This window comes from Pleurodeles waltl, chromosome 4_2, assembly GCF_031143425.1.
Source record: "Pleurodeles waltl isolate 20211129_DDA chromosome 4_2, aPleWal1.hap1.20221129, whole genome shotgun sequence".
NCBI lineage: Eukaryota > Metazoa > Chordata > Amphibia > Caudata > Salamandridae > Pleurodeles > Pleurodeles waltl.
The window spans coordinates 288454791-288470775 of NC_090443.1; the positions used below are offsets into that span (position 1 = coordinate 288454791).

The 15985-nt window shown below is 47.3% G+C and overlaps 1 protein-coding gene across 6 annotated transcripts in view; it reads left to right on the top strand.

The window, feature by feature from the left end:
• TXN2 (thioredoxin 2) overlaps nucleotides 1-15985 on the top strand; it is a 113322-nt gene that overhangs the window by 38700 nt on the left and 58637 nt on the right. Inside the window, exon 1 of one of the 6 annotated variants that reach the window (XM_069231184.1) lies at nucleotides 7159-7315. The exons of 3 other annotated variants lie outside the window; for them this stretch is intronic. The gene's annotated coding sequence lies outside the window, so the exon portion shown is untranslated. Of the gene's footprint in view, nucleotides 1-7158; nucleotides 7394-7459; nucleotides 7656-15985 lie in introns of those variants that run through there. 2 more of the 6 variants (XM_069231185.1, XM_069231186.1) reach the window with 2 other exon arrangements.

Genomic DNA, 15985 nt, shown 5'->3' on the forward strand with positions numbered 1-15985 from the left:
TACCACCTTTGAACGCGATCCAATCTGTCCTCTCCGGGTGGGAAGGAACGGATCATGTGACGGGTGGGATAATCCTTGCCTCCATGTCCTTAATAGAATTTAAACTTTCCTTCATGATAGCTAGGAAATTTCTCATTCTATGACAGGACCGGAGGCGAGGATTATGCAAGTTCAAAGCTTACTCACCACCAATGAGGCCGCCTCATGGATCGGTTTAAAATAGAATTGTTTGAAAACCGACTCCGAGGACCAATCCGCTGCACTCATGATGTCCTCAAGCCTACTACCTACCTGGTGCCCTAGAAGCCCTGCCCTAGAAGCACTGCCCTACACTGCACTGCACTGCCCTAGAAGCCATGGCACCCCTAGTCGAGTGGGTTTTAAAAGCCTGAATGTCCACACCAGCTTCCGCTAGGATTCATCTGATCCCCATAGCGATTGTAGGCGAGGAAATCGCCTTAAATGGCTTCTTCAGGGAAATCAGTAGCTGGCCTTCACCTGCAGGCCGAAGGGCAGCCGTCATCTCTTCGTACGCCTTTAGACAGCGAACAAAGCACAATTTAGGAGCAAACGGAAACACCGGATAAGACACTGACCTGGTATTACATTTTGTCCTACGGGCGATCATGAAGGTTACTACCTCAAGAGAAAAAACTCTGGACGAAACATCCAGAGCCTGAACGTCTGACACCCTCTTACAGGATATGAGACACAACAACATGGCCAATTTAGCCGATAACTCTTTCCTAGAAAGGAAAGAATTGTCCTACCAAGAAGATAACAACCGCAACATCAGGTTGCCATCCCAAAGTTCAGAATATCTGGGTTGAGGAGGACGGGACAGGCAAACGCCCTTGAGGAGCTTGCACACCCACGGGTGAGCTCCCACTGGATGGCCCTCTAAAGGAGGGTGTCCTGCCGAAATAGCCGACCTAAAAGAAATCACCGTGCAATATGATAGACCTGACGCTGCCAATTCAGCCAGGAAATTCAGCACGTCTGTAATGTGGGGCCCCCATGGGATTTGTATGTCTGTCCAAACACCAGCGAGACCAGCGAGACCAGGCTGATTTGTATCTCTTGCCAGTCCCTCGAGCCCAGGCCTGAGAGATGAAGGTTTGAGCTTCCTGTGAAAGTCGGCAATCGTGCCAGCGGTTCCTGAAATTCTCCAGGCTACCAGCTGCAGGTGACCCTGGAGCACCATCGGGTGGCACTGACCCAAGGAATCCCGAAGGATTGAGGGATAAGACCGGAGGCGAAGACGAAAATCGCACGACAGTTCCAGTAGGGTCGGAAACCACGCCTGAGAGCGCCACAGAGGAATCACCAGGATAACCGTGGCTTGTTGGCGACGCACTTGAGACAGAACTCTCTGAATCAACAAAAACGGGGGAAAAGCGTACCCCAGAAACAGGCTCCAGGTCTGTTGGAACGCATCCACCGCCTCCGCTCCCGGGTTGGGACGCCAACTGAAATAGCGAGGAAGAAACGCATTCCACCGGGATGCAAAGAAGTCCACCACGCAAGGACCCCAATAAGACATGATCGCTTGAAAAGTCGTTGAATCCAGCTGCCAGTCGCTGGAATCCGTCAGATACCTGGAGTTCCAGTCCGCCGTGGCGTTCTGGATGCCCGGAGATACTCTGCTGTGACTGATATCTGGTGCGCCAGACAAAAATGCCAAAAATCCTTCGCCAATTCCACCAGTGCCCTTGACCGGATGCCCCCCAGGCGGTTGATGTATTGAACCACTGATATATTGTCCATCCGAAGGAGCACCACACAAGAGAATCAAATCAAATCAAATCAAATCATTAACATTTATAAAGCGCGCTACTCACCCGTGCGGGTCTCAAGGCGCTAGGGGGGAAAGGGGGGGTTATCGCTGCTCGAACAGCCAAGTCTTTAGGAGTCTCCAGAAAGCGGAGTGGTCCTGGGTGGTCCTGAGGCTGGTGGGGAGGGAGTTCCAGGTCTTGGCCGCCAGGAAGGAGAAAGATCTCCCACCCGCCGTGGAGCGGCGGGTGCGAGGGACGGCAGCAAGTGCGAGGCCAGCGGAGCGGAGGGGGCGGGTGGGGACGTAGAAGCTGAGGCGTCTGTTGAGGTATTCCGGTCCCTTGTTGTGGAGGGCTTTGTGTGCGTGGGTGAGAAGACGGAAGGTGATCCTTTTGCTGACTGGGAGCCAATGCAGGTGTCTCAGGTGTGCGGAGATGTGGCTGTTGCGGGGTACGTCGAGGATGAGGCGGGCCGAGGCGTTTTGGATGCGTTGCAGGCGGTTTTTGAGTTTGGCGGTGGTCCCGGCGTAGAGGGTGTTGCCGTAGTCCAGGCGACTCGTGACAAGGGCGTGGGTCACGGTTTTTCTGGTGTCGGCGGGGATCCAGCGGAAGATCTTGCGGAGCATGCGGAGAGTGAGGAAGCAGGCGGAGGACACGGCGTTGACTTGCTTGGTCATGGTGAGAAGAGGGTCCAAGATGAAGCCGAGGTTGCGGGCGTGGTCTGCGGGGGTCGGTGCGGTGCCGAGGGCCGTGGGCCACCAGGAGTCGTCCCAGGCGGACGGGGTGTTGCCGAGGATGAGGACTTCCGTTTTTTCAGAGTTCAGCTTTAGGCGGCTGAGCCTCATCCAATCTGCGACGTCCTTCATACCCTCTTGTAGGTTGGTCTTGGCGCTGGCGGGGTCCTTGGTGAGGGAGAGTACAAGTTGGGTGTCGTCGGCGTAGGAGGTGATGATGATGTTGTGCTTGCGTACGATGTCGGCGAGGGGGCTCATGTAGACATTGAAGAGTGTCGGGCTGAGCGATGAGCCTTGAGGTACGCCGCAGATGATCTTGGTGGGTTCTGAGCGAAACGGAGGGAGGTAGACTCTTTGGGAGCGGTTAGCGAGGAAGGAGGCGATCCAGTCCAGGGCCTGGCCTTGGATCCCGGTGGAGCGTAGGCGGGTGATTAGGGTGCGGTGACAGACGGTGTCAAAGGCAGCCGAGAGGTCGAGGAGAATGAGGGCGACTGTTTCACCGTTGTCCATCAGGGTTCTGATGTCGTCTGTGACTGAGATGAGGGCGGTTTCCGTGCTGTGGTTGGTTCGGAATCCGGTTTGTGAAGGGTCGAGCAGGTTGTTGTCTTCCAGGAAGGTGGTCAGCTGTTTGTTGACGGTCTTTTCTATTACCTTGGCTGGGAAAGGTAGAAGAGAGATGGGGCGGAAGTTTTTCAGGTCGCTTGGGTCAGCCGTAGGTTTCTTTAGTAGGGCGTTGACTTCAGCGTGCTTCCAGCATTCGGGGAAGGTAGCAGAAGAAAAAGAAGAGTTGATGACGGTCTGGAGGTGCGGGGCGATGATGTCGTCGGCTTTGTTAAAGATGAAGTGCGGGCAGGGGTCCGAAGGGGCGCCGGAGTGGATAGAGTTCATGATGGATTTGGTTTCTTCCGTGTTGATGTGGGTCCAGTTGTTGAGGGTGATGTCCGGGGAAGCGGGTTCAGTGGTGTATGGTTGGGTCTGGTGTCCGAAGCTGTCGTGGAGGTCGCTGATCTTGCGATGGAAGAAAGTGGCGAGGGATTCGCAAGAGACCCTGTCCCGAGTCAGGGACTTGATTGCGAACGAACCCGCTAGGAGTTCCAAGCAATTGTTATGCAGGATGAGTTCCTGGGGCGTCCACCAACCGCCGAAGGAAAGGTCGCTGCATCGGGCTCCCCAGCCTTGCAGACTGGCATCCGACTCTATGACAAGATCGGGAGAAGAACCAAAGATGGCCCTGCCATTCCAGGCCTCCATGTGGTCCAACCACCATTGCAACTCTGAACTGGCCTCCGAATTGAGGGCAATCTGTTCGGAGTAAGTCAGCCCCCGGCGAAGATGATGCGCTTTGAGGCGCTGGAGAGCCCTGTAATGAAGAGGGCCTGGAAAAATTGCCTGGATCGATGAGGACAGTAAGCCCACTACTCTGGCAAGTTGGCGAAGCGAGATCTTGTTCCGTCTCAGCACAATCCTCAGCTCCTTCTTGGTTTTTGCAATCTTCTGGAGCGGAAGACTTAGAGAAGCCGCCTGGGAATCTATGAGGAAACCCAAAAAGGTCATCGACTGCGAGGGGGTCAGATCGGACTTCTGGAAATTGATCACAAACCCCAGATCTTGCAACAACGCAATAGTCATGTTCACATTGGATATGAGATGAGATTTGGACTGATCCATCAAAAGGATATCGTCCAGGTAGATAATGAGGTGAATTCCCTGAGAACGAAGGAATTCCACCACCGGTTTGAGAAGCTTGGTAAAGCACCAAGGGGCTGAAGAAAGTCCGAAGGGGAGAGAGGTGAATTTGAACACCTGTTGTCGCCACCGAAATTGCAGAAACCTGCAATGCAGAGGGAAAATGGGGACCGTGAGGTACGCGTCCTTGAGGTCCAGACGAACCATCCAGTCCCCTTGAAGAAAGATGTCCCGCAGGAGGTGAATACCCTCCATTTTGAAGTGCCGATAGACAACCCAGTCGTTGAAGGCACGCAGATTGATCACCGGACGAAAACCTTTGTCCTTCTTTTTCGAAAAGGAAAAGATTGCTGACGAAACCCCTTGGGTGAAGCGACGCGGGGCAAATAGCGCCTTTGTGCAGCAACTCCTGTACCTCCGCGTCTGAGGAGGGAGTCTGAATCCGAAACAACCATAGGCCTGGGAATCATTTCCTGAACTGGAGTCCCCCAGAACTCTATGTGGAAGCCTGACACTGTTTGCAAGACCCATGCGTCTGAGGTGAGGAGTTCCCAGTTGTGTCTGAACAAACAAATTCGCCCTCCCAGTTCTTGAGGGAAAGAAGGGGTAATCCTTACCCGAGATTCCTCCTGGGACGTTGGCTGCACAGCGGGGTCCTCTGCTCGCTTTACTTCTTCCTTTACCCCTGTTGGGGAAGAAGGTCCCCTGGCGACCGTCTCGCCAACCGAACTGTCGGAAAGTTCCAGGGCCTTGTTGGAATTGGTGGCCGGAAGAGCGACCCCTGCCTCGTCCGGCCCGCCAAAAACCTTCCCAGGGAAAATCTTCTTTATCGATGATTGGGCCTTATCTAGGGCCCAAAAAGTGGCCACAAATTTCTCGAGCTCCTTGACAAAGGGATTGCCGAACAAATTACCCTGTACCACCGCCCCTGCCTCCGAAGTTGACAGTTCCCCCAACTTGCGGTCAATCTTAATAAGCAGGGAGCGGCGCCTCTCTGCTGATATAGCGCAGTTGGCATTGCCGAGAAGGCATAACGCCCTCTGGGCCCAACCCGCAACGACTTCCATCTCGAGAGGTGTATTTGACAATTTGGCCCGCTCGGCCAATTAGATAATTTGGGTCAGAGACCCAACGACGTCCAGGAGCTTATCCTGGCACGCTCGCCAAGACCTATCAATCCCTTTTTTAGGATCCTTAGCGTACTTTCCGAAGAAGGTACACAGTTTAGGGTCTTTATCTGGGGTGGCTGCCACCCTATCAGGGAGGGTAGGGCGGGGGCATTCGGCCCTGAGCCGCGCCCGTACATCCTTATCTAAAGGTTGGCGAAGTTTACCCGCCACATAGCCTGCCACCTTTGGATCCGGGCACCATTCAGATGAGCGGGGGTGGTAAATTCCCCCCGGCTCAAACATGTCGGAATCCGACTCCCCCGGATCCTGAGATTCCGGGATAGAGGCTCCCGGGCGCCACGAACGACCCGTTTCCACCTCCTCAACTGAGGAGGAATCCCCCTCAGAGTCGCCAACCATACCCAATGAAGACCCCAGAAGGAGTTCCGATTTTGGGTGCCACTTGTCACCAGTAACCCTGGGCAAAGAACCCTCACGGGAGGGTAAACGCAATTGCGTGCGCGCACTCTTACTGGAAAGTTCAGAAAAAGGCTCTGTTTCCCCGAGGTGCTCTGCAGCACGCTTGCGTGATTTCTTGGGGGAAGCCTCATGGGTGATCCCCGTCACCCCCGTCACGCCTGGCCCTTTAGAAACCTGTTCGGCCAGCTGCGCCATGCTCTCCTTAATAGGAGTGAGAGCCTGCGCAATGGCCTGCGATAGGACGACATCCACCCCAGGGGGAAGGATGCGAAGCGAAGTGACCTCAGAAGCCATGAGGGGAAAAGAGTCTTGGTCCTGGGCAGGTTGCATGCTGCTCATAAGGGTAAAATACGCCCCAAAAACCTTACAGGGTAGCCCCCTCACACTCCTGTCGTAAACAAAAAGCTTGAGAAGCCCACAAGCCTAAAGTCAAGAAAAATGGGCACACAACCCTGTGTGACTGTGTATAAAGAGCGTACTTCCCGCTCCAGGTACTCTCAACCAAACAGTGTCATGTGAGGGGTGAAAAACACAGGGCAGTCGAACAAAATTGCCCTAACACGTTAAGAAAACACAGCGCCGAGCGTAAAAACGACTTGCGCGCTGTGAACGCAAATGAAAACCGTGTTGCGCGCCCTCTAGAGGGCCCGACGCATCACAGCGGTATAAACGCGCTCGGGCTGTCAAAGCCTACCGCGTGCGTAGCAACAGCGTTGCTACAACAGAGAACACCTAAAAGTGAAAGGATTGATGCACGCGAAGCCAAATAATCAAATATACACTCGAAAAAGTGAAAAACAGAGCTCAGAGTCAGAAAGGCACCTATCTGTCACCGCGAGCAGTGAACAAAGAGGGAGAATTAAGTTACTTTGGGCATTTATACTGTCAGCCTTATCAGTGTTCATTGGACTATGGTTGCCATGACTACAGACTCATGGGATTTGTGGTTTTAATTTTTTTTATGTTGAACTTTGAACCTGCTGTTGTAATAAAATGTGGAGAAAGAACTGCATAATCCTCGCCCCAGGTCCTGTCATAGAATGGAATGCTGTTCAAGATAATACTGTTGGGGAGACTCTGATTGGACTGTATGGGTCAGGTGCTCAATGACCTTACCATGGTATTCATGGGACTTGTAGTTTATTTTTGCAGCTGTGAGTTTGAGTAAAGAAAGAAAAGCATAATCTTCACTGTCCTGAATAGAATTGAAATGTTCCTTTATGTTTGTTAGGAAATGTTTCACTCAACAGCTGTCCTTGACAGGTCCTTGACATCTACTTCTTTCCAACACGCCCCACGTCAAGTCTCAAGCAGAGGCATGGGCTCGCAGCCTGGTTGCACAGTTTAAGAGCACGTCCCACCCCCTTAAGTCTCTCACTGAGACCAGCCAATAAGGGGGCTCGCAACCCGGAAGTACAGCTTTAGAGGCTGGGTGAATGAGCGTTTGGGAAGATGACGTCAAAGACCTGTTGTCACACCAGTGCCCGTCACGCGTACGCGTGAAAACTCTAGGCGCCCGTGTGAGCAGAAATAGGTGAGTTAAGGAGACCCGTCTGCGCTACCGTTGGACTCGTGACGTGATAGCGCCCGGGGAATGCTGGGACTTTTAAAGGTAAAGCGCAGGGGAACGTCTCCATGTGCGGTACCGTGAAGGGTAGTGCGCCCTTGGACTATCCTACTGGTGTGTCGTGCAGAAAATACTCCTCCCCCATGAAATATCGTCTGTGCAGTACGATAGAGCCCTCCTCGTTCAACGAAAACCTTTGTGAGCAGTACATTATAGGACCTCCCTCTCCCCTTGAAGCAACTTGAGTGGTTGGCAATCTAAGAACTCCCCATTGTATAAGGCATCTGAATCTTATTGCCTTTATTTGGTAGGTGACAGTTAAGAATGTGGCCTCATCCTCGCCAACACTTCCTTTAGGCGGGAAAAAGCTGATCGTTTTTAACAGCAACATTGATTTGTTTTACTTTCACGGGCATGTTTGACGTACCCGGAGCTTTGCTAAGTAGTTTTTAAAGGTTTCACTTTGTTGCTTATCTTTTGAGATGACGAACTTTTCAAAGTAACTCTACTATTAGTTACGACTTTTCTCTGCTATACTTTACGCTATAATACTGCGAACCCCCCAGGGTGCTACCAGAGCCCCAGAACAGCAGCCGGAGCCTACACACACGCCGAAGCAAGGCAGCCCTGTCGGGTGAAGAAAGTTGGCTGGTGACAAGACACGTATTAGATTCTAAGATGTGTACGAAAGGTAGGTGTGTTTAGAGGTATGTGTCGCTCACAGATCCCCTTTGCCACAGCAGAACAAGTGATTATCACAACTCGTGCCATTCATTAAACACGAGGTTATCCCAGCTCTCCAATAAGAAAGAACATGACGTTCCGACTACGCCTCCACCCACCCCTAACCATATAGGGCTAGTGCGGCCAATTGCACTTCCTGTTTTTTTTCTTCCTCCTGTCCTAACTGGAAGAGAGGGAAGTTGGGGTTCCTGCTGGGCAAGGGCCTTTCAAGGTGCTACCATTAGCCATCATTTTGATGTAGTTCTTAAACTCAGCTTTAGCAGAATGTGCTACTGAGGCTGCCAGGAGGAATATGTTCCTTGGGGAATGGCGTACATACGCTTCTAAAAAATCTGCTCCTCTGAGTATGTCTTTTGTGGGAGGACGTCTGTTTGCAACTGAGTTTGAGGACAAACTTCATCGCCTCTTTAAGGTGAAAAGACATTCCCCATCTTTTAGGCACACTTCAACGTCTTCTAAAAATTCTGGGTCATCATGGAAATCGCCCTTTCGGCAAACTTCCCAAAAATTTCAACAGCAGTATTCTGGATTTTCGAAGAGATAGCTGAACAAGAATTTTTAGCCCCTAAATCGAAGTCTATGTCACCAAAAAGGCAGCAGCGACCCTGACAGTGCAGATGGAAGAACTTTTCCAGTGGCAGGTTGATTAAAGCATTTCGTTCCAGCCTAGGAAAGATCTACTTCGGATGCCCTGAGCCTTAGATGTAGTGACGAGAGGCTACATGATAGTTTTTTTCCTCCCCTTCCAATAACTGGGGCCATAATTACTCCTTGCCATGCAGACAACGTCAGGTAGGAAGCTATGTGGGATGCAGTACAAACTGTTATGGTGGGAAAAAAGCGATAACTCCAGTTCACAAAGACTGGGAGGGAGAAGAATCCTATTTTATAATTGTCTTGGTTCCAAAGACATCTGGGGGATACCCAATGATTATCGACCTCAGTGGAGTCAACATGTCCGTAAGGAATTCTCCATTCAAGATAGAAACTTTCCATAACGTTACTCCTCTCATGAAAAGGGACTTTCTCATCACATTGGGTTTGGAGGATGCATCTTCACATACCTATGTTTCGTTATCATCAGAGTTTTCTGCGATTCCGCTTGTGAGGTCATCACTTACAGTTTCAGGTTCTTCCCTTTGGGATAAGATCCACTCCAAAGTTGTACATGAAGTTGATGACTCCCTTGGTGGTCTCTTCATCTGAAAGGCAGGAAGATGTATCCATATCTGGATAGTTGGCTGCGTTAGGCTGCCTCTTGCGAAGAAACACTTAGAGGTTGGAAAAGGATTTGTCTTTGTTTACATGAACATGGTTTGTTTGTTAATCTTTAGAAGTGTCAGTGGTTCTTGCTCAGGAACGGACTTTTGTAGGAGCCCAGTTCAGGACTGACATGGGCATGGTCTTTCTGCCAATGGAAAACCAATATTTCGGCAGCTTCTGTACATCAGCCATGCTTCAGCAAGATCAGGGATGTGGAATTCCTGTCAACTGGGACATATTGTTTGGGGTCAAGGGCAACAAGTTTACATGTTTATTTTGTCCTTAGGACAAGTAGGCCTAACCCCCTGCAGCATAGACCCTTTGGCTGCCAGTTTACAGAGCAGGGAACTGTCTGCATTTGAGGTAATATGTGTTTCCATAAGTTAATGCTGCTTAAAAAGGTGTTTATGGTTCATTCATGAAAAGCCTTCGTTATTAGGGTGAGCGCTGTAAATACATGTTTTAAGGTCACACTGCACTACTGACGGTGGTTCCAGTAAAAAAAAAAAAAAAAAAAAGTGTACACACTTTTGAAAAGTTTAACAACAGGAGGCTAAGTATAATGCTCCCAGAATGCTCTCTGATTAGATGCCAGCGATTGCAGAGGCTTATAAGCAAGAGTCTTGATTCTTTGCTTTCAAAATAATATGTTAAGAAGAAATGCAAGTAGGGAAAAAAACGTTTTGCCTCTATGAAATTTTAGGTGCTATTTCTTTGAAGTTTAATTTAGCAAAATGTGTTGATGCATGCTAGTATTTCCAAAAAATATTCCTAATGGAAAATCAGTGTAACCATTTTCAACAAGATTATTGGAAGCATGAAAATAAACAAGCACTAGCAAAGCCAACCAATCCAACTTTTTTTTTTTGGTGAGTATTTTGGTTTCGTCAATGCGTGTCTTGTATTGACATGGCTTTTGTAACACTTTATTGTTGTGAGAGCTGGTAGGCCCTCACCATTGTAACAAACACTAGCAAAAAGAAAAAAACAATGTTTTTTGTCTCAAATAACACACACTGCTACCAGTAGCATAACAAAGGTCCCGCAGCCCCCTCAGCACACTACCTGCCCTGAGTGAGTCTGGAAGGGGATGTGGCCTCCATATCCTTTGCAGTGGGGTACCCTCCAGTTTCGTTACACCACTGATTACCACAGTAGTTCCTGGCACTGAACTAAACTACTTTGTATGCCAACATGCTCTTTGTGGAAGAGCAGAATGTGATCACTCACAGTAAAGCCAACTGATGGATAGAGAAATAGAAGTTTAATAAAAAAAAAAAAAATGTCTTTATTGCTAGACCTAATTAGGGACCCAGATCTTAAAATCACAAAAGTGCACCCACAGTAAATGTTTTGAATTAGTGTCTTTCATGAATTCTCAAGAACTTTCAGGAGTAGACCAGGAAATTGTACTCCTAGAAAATATTTGTGAACTGTATTTTAGCACAAGCAAATATGCATTTGTAGATTTGCTCATGTGAAAATCTGTTGAGGGTTTACAAGTTCACTTTCCTTCCAACCACTTTTTTTCTCCACCCCTGAAAGAACTTCTACTTCTGCCGTTGTCAGGAGTAAATTTCTAACCTTTCCCATTATGGAAAAAGAGATTTAGAGAAGTGCTGGTTAAAAATCCTTAAAACATGCAAGTTAGTAGGGTTGCTGACTCAAAGGCATTTCAGCTCTGGAACTATTGCTTACTGCTTCCTCCAGCCCCAGTATGTAGATCTGCGGAAAGGTGACAAAATAAGGAAACTGATATAGTAGGGATTGACTTTGTAAGTTTTTAAGCCCTACTATATTAGTAGCCATGGCATAATCAGAGAGGCTATCATCAAAGCTCTTACATAATGAGATTCGTGCCTTAATTTGTCACCGCACTACATGGCACCAAAGAGACAAGTAGATTTAAGAAGCAACCTGTCCCATGGACAAGTAGATATTTTATTAAATTCCACACCCCTGAAGATCCTGGTTCCGTGATCAGGGGCACATGGCGTTGTGTGTTTTCCTAGTTCCTCTTAGCTCATCTGCATCTGGGACCAGTCGTAATCATGTGCTAAAATACTGGAAGTCTGCTTACATGCCTCTATAGAAGTAAGTTCTTGTTACATCTCGGATCAGATAAGCTCTGCTTTAGTGGCTTATCCCAGCTTCTCTGAAGTGAGGGTTCCTGTTGCATCATGATCCTCCAGTGATCATTATCACGGACGCCAGCAAAGCGACTTACGTTAGAGGTAAGGACAATTCTGAGGCAGACCGTTTGAGGAGTGTTTCCGATTCTGATCTCTCGGGCCCTGTGTCTGACATCTGTGATGTTTGCCGGGATTTGCAAATGTTTTGGGCCTATTTCTGGATTTCTTTGCCTTCCCTTGCAGTAATCAGATTCCAAAATGTTTTTCTCACTTTCCCAGTCCTGGATCATTGGGAGTGGATTCCCTCTCTATCCCATGGCCTTGTGTTCATCTTCTGTATGCATTTCAACATATTCCATTTATTCCACGCCTACTCCCAAAAAAATTAAGAGGGAGAAAGTGGAGGTAATTGTGGTAGTGCCATTTAGACCTTGCAGAGCTTGGTTCCTGTAGTTAAAGGGGATGGCAGTGGAACAGTGTTCGAGGATTCCTCTGTCTCCCTCCTCTGCTGCATCTCCTGGGGGCTCTTCCTCTGTTGCGCCTCTCCCACTCAGTTTGGAAGTCGAGAGTTTGGTCCTTGAGAGTAGAGGAATTCCTAAACACTTGGTAGAAATCATTCAGAAATATCCTCATCCAAGAATTTTGAGTTTTTGTTTGCTTTGAACTCTGTTTCAGCTGTGACCTGTGACATTGCTACAATCTTGCAGTTCCTCTAGTATGACTTTGACAGGAACTTGACACTTTCCAAATTAAGAGCCCAGTGAACAGCCATTAGGGTTTTTACAACTGCTTAAGGGATAGTTCTCGAACATTAAGATTTATTACTTAGAATTGTGAAGTTTTTTTCAATGACTAAAACTATGGTTAAGCCAGTTCCCCCTTCCTGGTATCTCCCTCTGGTTTTAAGAGCTTTGCAGGGTGCCCCATTTGAACCCTTACCCTTGGGAGACTTAAAGTACCTAACTACGAAGGTTTTTTTCTGGTTCTGGTAATCTCTGCCTGAAGGATTGGGGAGCTGGCACCTTTACTGTGTAAACCTCCTTTTCTTAGAGTAAAAAGTTTCATGTCTAGGAAGGGTTTTGTTACCTTCTTCTGTCCCTAATCTTTCCATTAAGGAGAAGAATTGTAGCTTCGGTTTGGATGTTAAGAGGTTGGTGTCTGCTTATCTACAAATTTTGCCTATTTATTCATAACTTTTGATACCCATTATCAGGGTTAGCTTCTAATGTTTCTATCAGCAGATGGATTTGTGATACCATACCTTTTGGCCTATTCATTATCAGATGTACCAATTCCTGGAATGTACAAGGAGTGTCCAACAGGAGTGTTTTTGGTTCTTAGGCAGACCTCTAATGGGTTGCCTTAAATTAAATCTGTAGGGAGGCTACTTGGGCCTCTACACATACTTTTTGTTAAGCACTATGGGGTTCAAGGTGTTGAGTGAAAAACTGTTTGGTTGCAATGTTTTGACCTTAGGTTTGGATAAATGATTCTTCATTAAATTTTAGTGACTTGTTTCTGCAGAATTACCAGTGTGAAGATATTCTTAATTTATTTATGTTATAGCTGAAGGTCAGTTAAAATTGTTATACCCAGGGCCACAGGAATTATGCATCAGTGGAGGGCTAAATTATAAAACTTGTTTTAGTAAATTGTGTCAAGAAAAGGCAATCAATGTGGGGCATTTTAATAGAATTACTTGATTATTTGTCATTTTTACACTGGTTTACGCTGTCTGGGCATTGGTTGGACCTCATTAGTACCAGTGTAACACCGAAATATAGCAACAAGCAACAAAAAGTTGAACAGTCAATCTTTACAAAGGACCTTCCACTGTGTGGCATCACGTGTCACTGTAGATTTAGTCATTTTTTAACCATTTGAGGTAGAATCAATGTTTTTGTTCAAATCTGCAGATTTCGTAGCAGATGATGAATTATGTGGCAAATACAGCAAAGCTATGTAATGCAAAAACCCTGCTGCCGCATAATTGGACAATTCCTGTGCCTTTGGGCATGTCTCATGTTTAATTTCTGGGACTAGCACATAGGGATGATACCTTGTCACTTAGCTGCAATTTATTATTATTCACAGTCAGGTACGTCCTTGTCACAGTCATTAGAAACCGGCCACCCTCTCTGCATTTATTGTCCTTCCGACGCTTGGTATTTACAGGAAGTGTAATTGGGCTTATTATCCTTTTACGACTTGGGATGGGAAGAGCCGTAGATATTTCCTATTCTTTGTCATGTTGGAGGTGGGAGCACCTCACCCTTAATGGCTGTGACGAGGACATAATGGACTAAGGATAATGAAAATTACCGGTAAGTAACCTGATTCTTTGCTTGCTTTACAAGATGCTGCCTTTTACATGTGTAGCCCATGTGTGCAGCACAGTACCGCATCAGTCACGGAGCACACATCTGGTTGTTGCGCAGAACACTAAAATATTTAAAGTATAGAGAACCATGGGCCAGATGTACCAAAGGGTTTTTCCCATTCTGCGTCAATGGGGAAATGGGTTCGTACATATGGCCCCATATGAGGTGCTTATAATCAACAACCCAGAAAGGGCCCTGTTAAGTGGTAGCCCTAGTTGTTGTGCTTTGACCAGTGACCTCAGGGCAGCACTTCTCTCGGTGCAAAACGATTTTTTTATAGCACTTTCTTAAATAATTGGGGACATTTTAACGTTTCCTAAGATGTTCCTAGGACTGGAGTTGTAATAGTAAATATCTTTTTCTGTTTATTTTGGGGAACTTTTGACCTCCCAGTATCCACCACGCTCACTGCTGACCTAGGGGCACAATTATGGTGAAGTCAAATGTTTAAAAGGATGGTCCTAATGAAGTTAATGGAGAAAAAAATATATTTTTGAAGCCTGAGAAAGATTTTAAAGTAGGGCATCCCCATTTAAGTCTGTGAAGACATTTTGATTGCCAGACTGGATGTTGTGATTAAAAATAGACGACACCCACTAAATGAGGGTGAGTTGATAGGTCTTTCTAACCGATAACAAAGCACTATACAAATAGGACAACCTCTGGACAGCTTACCCATAAAACATGTCTGTGTGCAGCACAATACAGGATCCACTCACGTGAAACATTGTATGTTTTTTTTTTTTTTTTTTATCTTTATTTTTATTCAGGCATATCACAATACAGCATCTTGCCTGCTCCAGCATCAATAATGACTTACAGAGCATAAAGTAGTAAAATGCACAATTTGCCATCAATTATGTATCTTATCTTTTGCCCCCCATTCGATGAGCTTTTGCATTGTAGTGAGTGCCCCCACCTTATGCCATTTCCGTTGCTGACCAGCGTAGTCATGAGTCCTCACTTTCGTCGACAACCTTGTGTGTTCTTCTAGCTACTAGGTAGGTCCTCGAGGTCCCCTTATATGCCTTTTCATCGTGATTCCACTGGCAGCAGGGTACAGTATAGCGCTGAGTTGATATTATAGGATGCCAAGTCACCAAGCCATTTATCCACTGTATGGAGGGCACCTCTGCTCCAGGATGTAGCTAAAGCTACACCTCGCTTACCCAATAGCAGAGCCAGACCAACAAACTTTCTACTATGCTTGAGTACCATATTTTTTACAAGCCCAGTATGGCCAGTAAGGACTGTGCGTGCAACATCAAGCCCACAGTTTCATTTAGTACCTGAAACAGTCTGTTCCGATATTCTGACTGCGGATCACCCCCAGGCCAGGTGTAAGAAGTCTGCTGCGGCACTAGCACATCTCTTGCATGTATTATTTCTCCCATTAGATCTGTGCATATTAACTGGGGTACAATAAACCTGATGTAGGAAGTTACAATGCATTAAAATGTGCGTTCCATTCATGGAATCCTCTTTGGTGTGTTAGCAGTAGTCCCACAGTGCATATGTTAATTGTGTTCCTAAGTCTCTCGACCAGTTATTTATCCATGGAACGGGTTCCACCATCAACATTTCTCTCAGGAACGTGGTATACTTTATAGTAATTGTTTTGGTAGCCAGTGAGTCAGCTGTGGAATGGATCTGCAGTCGCCAATCTGCTAGTTCTTGTGAGTATGTGGGGAACACCTTCCTCACTGACTCTGTCTGATGTAGAGGAACAACATCTAGGGTGTAGAGCAGGCCCTTTGTAAACACTTCTCCAATTTGATAAAGTGCCTCCCCCCCCCCTCTCCCACACACATACACATCTCCCAATATGAGAAGTCATCTAGCCCATAAGTATTGCACCTTTAGGGGTGCACTAGTTATAAGTAGCTTGAGGTTGTATGTCAGTTTTTTGTGCAGGGAATACGTAATGTAAATGTCTGTCTCAGACTCGAGCCAATTGTGCCCGTGCATAGAACTTGGCAGCGTTGTTGGAAATATTGTATGTTAATTGCAATACTGGCCACTGCCCCTCCCCTTGCCAGAGAAACCCTGGGTGTGCAACATAATGCAGGATGTACCTCATTTGTGCAAAACGATACAGGATCCACTTGTGTGAAACA